General features: G+C 41.2%; 1 pseudogene; it reads right to left on the reverse strand.

The window, feature by feature from the left end:
• Positions 1-9,603: 9,603 nt before the first annotated feature.
• On the reverse strand, positions 9,604-11,184 carry LOC144293980 (small ribosomal subunit protein eS6 pseudogene; annotated as a pseudogene).
• Positions 11,185-11,558: the final 374 nt, after the last annotated feature.

Below are 11,558 nucleotides of genomic sequence, written 5' to 3' on the forward strand. Positions count from 1 at the left end.
TCACATTCCCACCAACAGTGTAAGAGGGTTCCCCTTTCTCCACATCCTCTCCAACAACATTTGTTGTTTCCTGCCTTGTTGATTTTCGCCATTCTCACTTGTGTGAAATGTATCTCTTTGTGGCTTTGATTTGTATTTTCCTGATGGCAAGTGATATGGAGCATTTATGCACGTGCTTTTTGGCCACATGTACGTCTTATTTGGAGAAATTTCTGTTCATGTCTTCTGCCCATTTCATGACTGGATTGTTTGTTTCTTCTTTATAGATCTTGGATACTAGCCCTTTATCTGATATGTCATTTGCGAATATCTTCTCCCATCCTGTAGGTTGTCTTTTAGTTTTGTTGATTATTTCCTTCAGTATACAGAAGTTTTTTATCTTGATGAAATCCCAATAGTTCATTTTTGCTTTTGTTTCCCTTGCCTTCATAGATGTGTCTAGCAAGAAGGTGCTGTGGCCAAGTTCAAAAAGGTTGTTGCCTGTGTTCTCCAGTATTTTGATGGATTCTTGTCTCACATTTAGATCTCTGAACCATTTTGAGTTTATCTTTGTGTATGGTGTAAGAGATTTGTCCAGTTTCATTCTTCTACATGTGGCTGTCCAATTTTCCCAACACCACTTATTGAAAGGACTGTCCTTTTTCCAGTGAATATTCTTTCCTGCTTTGTCAAATATTAGTTGACCATAGAGTTGAGGATCCACTTCTGGGTTCTCTATTCCTTTCCATTGATCTAGGCACACACATATTTTTATGATATCATTCATTGCAGTGGTATTTACAAAAAAGAATTATAAAAAACCTTCGGTCCAATAGTCAGGAAAATGTTGAAAAAAGCAAGATGTGTATGTACACATTGTGTAGTTAACTCCAAATAATGTTTTCCAAGAATATTCAATAGCATATACAAGGCCTTCTATTATAACATTAAATGGGAAAAGCATTATGTGAAAAATACAAATGGAAAAATATTTAAAAGAAATAAATCAAAATGTTAAAACCAGTTGCCTTTGGGTGTTAGAACTGAATGTTAGCATTCTCTATTTTTCAATATTTCCACATAATGAAGCATCCAGTTTCCACAATTCCCAGTTTACAGCATACCTACATGCAGTCTGTATACAATGTTCCTTTAAAACTTACTAGTATGTTGGGGGCGCCTGGGTGGTTCATTCAGTTGTCTACCTTTAGCTAAGGTTGTAATCTCAGAGTCCTGGGATTAAGCGCCATGCACAGCTCTCTGCTCAGCAGGGAGTCTGCTTCTCCCTCTCCTTCTCTCTCTTCCTCTTCTCTCTCTTTCTCTCTCAAATAAATAAAGAAAATCTTTTTTTAAAAAAAGTTACAAGTGTGTTTATTAAACAATTTCCTAACTTTTAACAGGAAAATTTCTTCAGTCCTTTTAAAATTATCAAATTAATGGGAATCCCTGGGTGGCTTAGAGGTTTAGTGCCCGCCTTCAGCCCAAGGCGTGATCCTGGAGACCCGGGATCGAGTCCCACATCACACTCCCTGCATGGACCTGCTTCTTCCTCTGCCTGTGTCTCTGCCTCTCTCTCTCTCTCTCTCTCTCTCTCTCTCTCTCTGTCTCTCATGAATAAATAAATAGAATTTTTAAAAATAAATAAATAAATAAAATTATCAAATTAGTGGTTTTCTTCATTATAAAACTCACTCTGAAAGACACAGCAATATAGACATTCCTGTTCATTCCTAATGGAGAATGCCTACATCTCCCTCCACAAGAGATCTTGTTATGTTCAGGAGAGGCTTGGAGCAGTCCTAGGAGGAGACAAGAAATGTACAATGAAGGGCATTTGGAGTCCAGGCCTCAGTACAAACCAGGTGGATAGCTGACCCCAGACAGTGATTTCTGGACCTACAGTTTGGAAGCAGGCCTCTACCAACACAGCACATATGAGCACACATTGTAACTCATATATAGCCTTCTCTTAGCTACTCACCTGAGAATTTTCCACAAAACAGATCTGTAAGGGGCCTCTCTTATGAATGGGATTCAGATCAGACCCATCCTCCCTTCTTCTGTTCCTTACACTCAGCCTCCACACACCCCATTCCATCCATATCCAATTGTAACAATACTGTATCCACTCCACTCTGATCTCCTGGAATCCTCCTTACCACTCTGAGCATCCATCCCCCAGCCTCTGGGAGGTTTTCCAAAAGCTGGTGCCTGCATCTTTCTTCAGTGATTTCTTTTGAGCTACTGGACTGCCCCGGCTGCCAACACAGGCAATTGAAAATGCTTGGGAGTTCATATATGATCCACTCGTATCAAATACTTGTGCCTGACATACATGTGTACACGCACATACACACACAGAGCAGTCCTTAGCCAATGACTGATAGAAGTAGGAATATGAATACCCAGCTCCCTGTCTCAAGCCAGGACAACCTTAAGGTAAAATTTATGCTTAGAGCTTCTCTGGAGATCAAACTGAGGCTGGAATTTGGTCTGAAATATCACTGTATTGGTGTCTTTCCTTCCCTACCCTACTTCCCCCATACTCTTTCCACTTTTCCTGGGAAGCCTTTCTTAATAAACCCCTTGCATAAATTCCTCTTTTCAGGGTCATTTTGTGGAAGAACTGCCTTGCCCAAAATGGCCATAGCACCCTGACCAAGGAACAGGGAGAGAGAGAGAACTCAGTTCAGACCAAATCCAGACAAAGTCCAACATTTAGATTCAAGAGGAGGAGTCAATTGATGATATAGAAAAGGAATAGCCAGAGAAAGGGGGGGAAAAAACCAGGAGAGTGGGAAACCAAGAAAGCTAAGCATTCCAAAAACAAGGAGGTGTCAAAAGTTGGGTGCTACTAAGGTCACACAAGGCAAGAATGGAAAACTAGCCACTGATCTTGCTCCATGGAAGTCATGGATGCCCCTGACAACTGTAATGTTTAAGGGGGCTGTGAAGGTGGGGTCCGAGTAAGGACTGAGTGGTGCAAAAGATGAGAAAGCTGGCGTGTTTGGCCATGAATAGGTGTGGAATAATGGGAGGGTGGTTTGAAGGAATTTGAGACAAGGGGACACTTTGTAAGAATATGTTTATATAGTGATAGGAAAGATTCAATAGAGAAGGAGCAAAAGATGGTGAATGAGAAAAAGAGAAAACAGAAAGAACAGAGTGTGAATGAGTAAGAATGAATGGATAGAATCTCCCAAAATGTGTTTACCCTTACCCATTTACCCTAATGCTTGCTTTTCTGCCCAGCAGCCCACCTCTAACCCATTCCAGGATAAAGAAAAAGCATTATTTTTTCATAATGATTCACTCTCCTCAAACAACAGATTGAAAGACTCCCTACTAAAGCTCACATAAAAACTATAATAAACTTCCTTGCATTTATTTGGTTCTCACTCCGTAGCATGTGGTCTTGAATAATGGTCAGGGCAGGTAGGGGAAGAAATTCGATTTTTGAAAGGCAAAAATTCTCCCTTGCCTCCTATGGTTTTCTGTGATCTCTGTGGAAGTACACACTTCAAATCTTTCAAGAGAGAACTTGCTGCAAGGAATGTGGTTAGTTGGCCACCTTTAGCTATATCTCTGAGATCCGTCCCAGCATTCACACTGAGGCCAGGCCCTTCCCAGGTTGCTCCCAGCCAATGACTGAGCACCACAGGACCACTAGAGCCAGGGCTTCCTGGCCAACACAAGCTTCCTCTCCCTGGCAATCTTTGCTCTGAAGTTTCCCACCAGCCTGATCTAGACCTTCTCAGAGCTACATTGCAATCTCAGGTTTTTTCTCCAGATCCTTCTTCCTCCACCTTCTCCTTCTACAAGTGTCACACATGCAGCATGATCTGAAGATTCTAACTGGTCCTATGACCTCTGTCCCTTATCTTCCATAGATATTTCCTACATGGAACCTCATGCATTTCTAATTCTGTCTTGGTATCTACTTGCTACAGGGCCCAAACTGACACATATTCCTCCCCAGGATTAGGAGCGTGTTTTGCTCACCGTTTTGATGATTTTTCATATATTGCATTTCAACCAAAGACTTGCATCTGTAGAAATATTAAATCAAATCTTGTACTTTCGAGAAATAGATAATTAATAAATTGTTGTTATTATTGATAGCTATGCTAGTTTTATAAATGATTATTATAACCGCCAAAGGACCTGGCACCAACTCATATTTGTGTGTTCCCTATTGAGTAAGCATAGTTCAATAGATTGTTATTCTTGTTTGCTCTTTTCCAACAAAGAAATCACAGTGTTCAGTTGCCAAATGAATAGAGCGGAATAATGTCATGATACAAATAGAGCAAAGAATGCCACCCAGGCATTCTGTACCCATAAGGTTCCTGACTACAAGCAAAAACTAACTTAAGCAATAGGGAATTTATCAACATGATATAAGGTAGTGGGAAGGAGAATGACAGGGTACCAGAGACCAGGGCATCAGGCTTGGGAATGGATTGAAAGAACCAAGGGAGCTCTGAGGGTCAAGATGCTGGGAAGAAAACTTAGCAATCATTTCATGGTGGAAAATCCTAGACAGTACTGTGCTAGCGTTTTGGTCAGTGCTGCAACAAATCACCTGCAACCACCTCTGATACCCATGTGTCCAACTGGTTGGATTCAAGTCAAACAGCTGCCATTTGGCTGCTTCACAAAAGGGAGAGAAGAGATCCAGGAAGTTCACTTTGATCAGAGGGAGACAGGCACTGTTTCTACCAGGGCTATGAACAAGTGGGAGAAGAAATTCCTTCCAAGGAAATTAAGGTGGTATTATGAATGTGCTAAGTGCTAAAAAGATGAAAATTAAAAAGACAAATTCCACCACACACTCCTAGGTCCCAAACCAGTCCTTTTCCATCATCTGAAGGCATGGGAAGGTTATTCAAAGAAAATATTAGAGCAGTGGTTCTCAACTATGCCTGATGAAAGAATCATCTGGGGAGCTTTTATGAATCCTAATGCTCAGTTCAAAACTCAAACCAATTAAATAAGAATTTGGGGGTGGGACCCATGCATCAGTACCTTGTAAAACTCCCCAGATGATTCTAACATGCAGCCAAGGTTGAGAACAACCCTATTAGTGGAAAGCCCAATACACAAAACAGACAAAGCAGCCCTGCTCCATTGGGTGGGGAGATTGGCATTGCTCCCATCCCACTGGTCCCTGAGGCACCTCTGAGGAAACCTTTCATACTAGCACTTATGATAGGTTATAATTGTACATTTGTTGACTCCCTTACTTTCCCACACCCAAATCCATTCTGTCAGTTTGGCTTAAGCTCCAAAAGAGAATCAGAATCTGACTACCTCCCCCACTGCCATTCTGGCCCAAGCCAGCATCCTCTCCTGCTTGGATGTCATGAGAGCTTCCTAGTGGGTCTCCCTGCTTCTACCCTCAATCTGCTTTCAATATAGCAATATGAATGATTCTTGTATAAGATAAACCAGAACGTGGTCCTCCTTTGCCCACAACCCAGAGATGGGTCCCATTTCATTAAGAGTAAAAGCCAAAATCTCTGAGCTGCTACATCAGGGGTCAGCAATTTTTTAGTAAATATTTCAGGCTGTGTAGGCCATATGGTCTCTGTCACAACTATTCAACTCTGCAGTGGTAGCCAGAAAGCAGCCTTAGATGATGTGTAAATGAACAAGCATGGCCATTTGCCAATAAGATGATGTACAAAAACAAGCAGAGGGGCTAGATTTGGTCTGCATGCTGATATATGCCAACCCCTGCTGTACAAATCAGACCCCCGATGCAGTTTTAGCCTGATATCTTCCTGTCCTCCTCCTCTCTCTCCTTTCCAGTCACACTGGCTCCCTGAAGTTGCTGGAATGCTCCAGGCACTCTCCTGCTTTAGGGAGTGGGTTCTATGTCCCTTCTGCCCTCCAAGCTTTTCCTTTGGCTACCCCCTCACCTTGTTCAAGCCTTTGTACAAATCTTACCTTCTCAATAAGGTTCACTGGGATGCCCTATTTAATAGAGCACCTGCCTCCTTACCCCCACCCCCACGGTACCCTATATCACCCTTACTCTTTCCCTCTCCAGTTCCCTTCTCTGATTTTCTTTCCATAGTACCTTTCACTCTTAAGCATACTTTACAATTTATTTATTAAGCCATTTACTGTCTACCCAGAATGTAAAGTGAACAAGTACAGAGTATCTGTCAGGGTTCAATCAGAGCAGCAGAACCACTACAAGAAATAGAGAATGGGATTTATTCTAGGGATTTGTTGTTAGGCAGTTGTGAAAGCAAGTGGGGCAACTGTGTAAACTACTGCCTCTCCTTCTGGTTGGATCCTGGAGTCACCACGAGTCACTGATTCAGGAGAAAATCCTGGATGTGCATGAGAATGGGGGCAACGTGGAATTCACAAGGAGGCAAATACATGCAAACTGAACCTACATCTGTCACTCACTGACTCAAACTCAGTGCTGTAGGAATCTGCAGGAGAAGTGGGCCCACTTGCCATAAGTTGCACCACATTGGGCTCAGGCCACAGAGAAGCAGGAGGAGGATACCCAGCAGGACCCAGAGGTCGTCCACTAGCACGCTAGGAAGGTGATGCAGCAGATGAGCTCCAACAAGCATGAGCTACAGCAGTGCCTGGAGCCCTGCAATGTCCTTCAGAGGTTAATGACTGCAGCTTCACTCCTGCTTTTCAGATCTTATGCATATTTCTCCTATGCCCATGCCTAACCCAGAGAAAATTCTGGGAAATGTAGTTCTGGCCTAGATAGGTTGGCACATATGAGTGAAACCATATGATGATTGTCTTCTGATTGATGTATTTCACTCAGCATAATACCCTCCAGTTCCATCCATGTCGAAGCAAATAGTAGATATTTGCCCTTTCTGAGGAATGAGTAATATTCCATTGTATATATAGACCACATCTTCTTTATTCATTCATCTGTCGAAGGACATCGTGGCTCCTTCCACAGTTTGGAAGGACAACTGCTGCTATGTGGACATTGCTGCTATGAACATTGGGATGTAGGTGTCCTGGCATTTCACTACATCAGTATCTTTGGGGTAAATACTTAGTAGTGCAATTGCTGGGTCATAGGGTAGCTCTATTTTTAACTTCTTGAGGAATCTCCACACTGTTTTCCAGTGTCTGCACCAGTTTACATTCCCACCAACAGTGCAAGAGGGTTCCCCCTTCTCCACATCCTCTCCAACATGTGTTGTTTCCCGTCTTGTTAATTTTCGCTATTCTCATTGATGTGAGGTGGTATCTCATTGTGGTTTTGATTTGTATAGTCCATTGGAGAAGGAAAATCATCATAGGGTTTCACTCATACATGGAATATAAGAAATAGTGAAAGGGAAATAAGGGAAAGGAGGGAAACTGAGTGGGAAAAATTAAAGGGAGATAAACCATGAGAGATTCCTAACTCTGGGAAACAAACAAAGGGTTGCGGAGGGGGAATGGGGTAACTGAGTGATGGGCACTGAGGGGACTTGATGGGATGAGCACTGGGTGTTATAATATATGTTGGCAAATCGAACTTCAATAAAAACCAAAAAAAAATTTTTAATGTTAAAAAAGAAAAGCAAAACAAAACAGCAACAACAAAAAACTAAAACTCTCCCCAAATAAATAGTTTTCTATTCAAGGCCAAAAAAAAAAAAGATAGGTTGGCACATTATAAAGCCACCACATGCAGGAATAGTATTGTCTTGTTTCTTGTTTTACTGATGAATCAGAATCCCAAGGACCTAAAACAGTGCCTGGAACATTGTATAGGTGCTTTAAAAAAATAGTTGATGGGGGTGCCTGGGTGGCTCAGGTGGTTAAGCATCTGCCTTCAGCTCAGGTCATGATCCCAGAGTCCTGGGATTGAGCCTCTTGTCACGCTCTCTGCTCAGTGGGGAGTCTGCTTCTCCCTCTCTCCCCTGCTCATGCTCTCTCTTGCCATCTCTCTCACTATCTCTCTCTCTCTCTCTCTCTCTCTCAAATAAAAAAATAGAATCTTTTTTAAAAATAATAATTGATAAATGAATGAATGATGATATTTGATGGATATTGATTCATGCCAGCTCCTCTGCTAGTATGTAAGTTCATGAGAGCAGAGAGCATGTGCTTTATGGCCACCATTGTATCATCAGCATCTAGCACACACATTCACTCTCTGTGCAGGCTCTTGTTCCAGGAAACCCTTCCCAGTAGCCAAAAATAGATATCTAATGGTATCTCTACAAGAATGCCAAAGGGTAGCCAACACAGACCCATAGCAACATTTCCTAAAATCCTTTCTCCAAACTCCAAAGCTGCCCCCAAATATTGATTCTTCTCTCTCTTACCTTTCTATGAAAATCTCCTTATCCCCTACACCCCATCCACCACCAAGCATCCTAACACACATCAGAAGACTGCAGTGAGCTGGCAAATTCAATCTCCCTTAAATTATATATGTGTGTGAGTGTGTATGTGTGTGTCTGTATTCATATATATAATTTTATTTTCTCCCTCCTACTGAATGAATGAACAAAGAAACAGACAAAACAAGTGAGTGAATGAATTTGAAAACTAGTGACCTAAACTACCATTCTTCCTTTAGCAACCCTGCAATTACAGGAGCTCTTTACTAACAGTAGGACTGGGAACACATGACAAATTAAGACTTTTGGATTTTTTTTTAAGATTTATTTGTTTATTCATGAGAGACAGAGAGAAGTAGAGACATAGGCAGAAGGAGAAATGGGCTCCTCGCAGGGGGCGCAATGTGGGACTCGATCCTAGGACCCTGGGATCACACCCTGCTTTCGGCTCAGCAACTGCTGAGCCACCCAGGTGTCCCAAGTCTTTTGGATATTATGTGATAGAATCAAATCAAGTGATTTTTCAAATATATATGTATATATATATACATACATAGTACCTGAACACATATGTGGGTGGAAATATTCTGCAAACTACTGGGTCATTACGATCCACGATTATTGAGAAAATTACACAGATGCTAGGAGATAAGAAATCATGATTATTGAGAAAATTACACAGATGCTAGGAGATAAGAGTTTGTCATTTAAAATATTTTTAAAAGATGATTTTGTTTCCTGCCTTTGTTTCTATTAAGTAATAGTAATAAAGTCAAAATTATTGACTTCATAAAGGCACTGACAATAAAGAAATAGATAATATAAAAATATGGAATTTAGCTTTGAAACACTATATATGTATATACATATGCATGTATGCATATATAAAAACACACTTGCAAGGTATATATAACATTTATATTCAGGAAAAGTGTTGTAAAATTTACCCCCTGATAACTCACAAAGTCAATAATCTTCAGGCAAAAATAATCCAGCCTTAGCCTTCTTCAAACAGAGAGTTAAATGTTCTCTGGATATAATAGAGAATAGAAAACAAAGAACAGGGTTGTACATCTCTGGCACATCTCAAGCAAAGCAAAGAAATTCCCAGGAAATCCCCAACCCACTGCCACATTCATTCTGAACCAAGCTCCAATTCAGGAGGCAGGTGAATTGTACACCCTCCTGAAGCTTCTTTCCTAGAACAAAGATAATGACTTTCCCTAGACTTCACCCTCAAATCAGGGAATAACTTCATATTATCTGAAAGATGATCCAATATGTGTGAATAATAATAAACCCAAAGGTAAAAAAAATCCTTCAGCCACTGGGGTTTGTGACCAAATGATTCTGAAATCAGTCATCTCCAGAAAAAATTTCCCTGTCTTCCCTGGGACAAACTATACACATAGTCCTCACTAATTTTTCCCTCACTCTGCAGCGGCTGGACTCAAACAATTTTGGAGTTGTTTATAAACACAAACCACTATCAATTGTTGGATAAAGTCCCCATAACCTCAAAGTGAACTGTTTCTACGAAGAAATAGCACTGCTCAGCAATGAGTGAGCTAGAGATACAGACACCTATAAAAGCCAACTTTGTGACTCATTGTTAAGTGGTTGCCTTAAAAGAATTATGGTTGTGAATCAATCTGCAATCAATTCTCTACAAATGAAAGCTCTAGCTAACTTAGTTCAGTGAATCATATAAATCCAGAGGAACAATGTGAAAAATTTCCTGGCTGACAGCGAGAAACCCAGGAAGACACATTTTTAATGTCTGATCTTATTTGTTAAACTTAGAAAATCTCATCCTTGACTGGACTCAGACTTAGAGGTAGAAGTTCTCAGAGCGGACAGCCTCCACCTCTCAGCCATCTGTTCCTGGTATTTTTCTTTAGCTTCCTTCATTCTCAAGGCCAAACGTTTAGCCTACTCTGCAGCCTCTTATTTGCCGTAGTACGCTGTTTCTTCAGAGCCATACGCCGATGTTTGTGTTGGAAGATGTATGGAGTAACAAGATGCTGAGTCTTGGCTGCTTTGGTTCTAGGTTACTCACCTTCTTTATTTAGGGGCTTGCTCACAACATACTGGTGGGCATCGTCCTTAGAGAGACTGAAGAGTTTGTGGATTCTCCTAGCTCTTTTGGACTCCCCGTGAGAAGGCGTAGTAGTATCAGTAAGCCAGGAAGGTCCTTCTCCCCTTTTTCACAATGACCAAGTTGAGAGCACTGAGACTGGCATCCACAAGGCAACCCTGAACAGCTCTGCACTTTCTTTCTCCGGTCCTCCCTGGTCTGTAGCAGGAGCACCCCTCACTCAGCAGCAGGTGGACACAGCTGTGGGTCTGGACCGCCTGCTTCATGGGGAAGCCTACCCTGTCATCGCCACCACTGATTCAGGCCATGTAACCCTTCCATTCTTCACCCAGAGCAGCAGCAGCAGCGTCTGTGGCCATATGCTTCTCATAACAGGTATGAGGTTTGTATCCATCGTCCACTTCAATGAGTTTCTGGCAGCCAATAGCTGGGAAAGAGATGTTCACCTTCATCTTGAAGCAGCCTCCTCCCCGCCGAGACAGCACTGTTTTTATATGGCAAGAGGTACCTGTCTGCTCTGAGAGTGCTCTACACTTCCTAAATGCATGACCTCAGTTATTCATTCAGAGAATGTGACCAAGCCCCTTTGAGCTTACAATATTAATCACTTGGAAATAATGAACTTGACTTTCACTTTGAAAGAACAAGGCATAAAAGGAACAGAAAGTTCCACCACTTACCCTCCTGCATTTTCTGCTTTACGCAGGGGAAAGAGGAAATGACTCAGCTTCCTCCAACTCCTGGCCATCCTCATTTCTCCAACTTATTTCTGCATACATGGTAAAAATCCTATATTCGTTCAGCAAATGCTTATAGAGAATGTACTATGTGTCAAGTACTTTGGACAAACATACATAACCTCTCCTGCCAAATTTATTATTAAATGTATTTTTTCCAATTGTGCTTCTGATATTTTTCTTTGGTTTAGAACGATATTTGCAACAGTTCTTTAAATTTAACTTGTGGATCTCTTGTGTTTAGAGCAAACCATTTTGTACAAGAATTTTCCCATTACTGAGTTTCCTATCTTTAGACCAGCTAGAGTCATTTTTTTTTTTTTTTTTAGGGAAACTTCTTTGGTAACTATTGAGCTTACCTTTTCAGAAATGGAACTATATATATAATAATAATAAAATTATTGTACC

Source organism: Canis aureus, chromosome 22 (assembly GCF_053574225.1).
Source record: "Canis aureus isolate CA01 chromosome 22, VMU_Caureus_v.1.0, whole genome shotgun sequence".
In the NCBI taxonomy this organism is placed as follows: domain Eukaryota; kingdom Metazoa; phylum Chordata; class Mammalia; order Carnivora; family Canidae; genus Canis; species Canis aureus.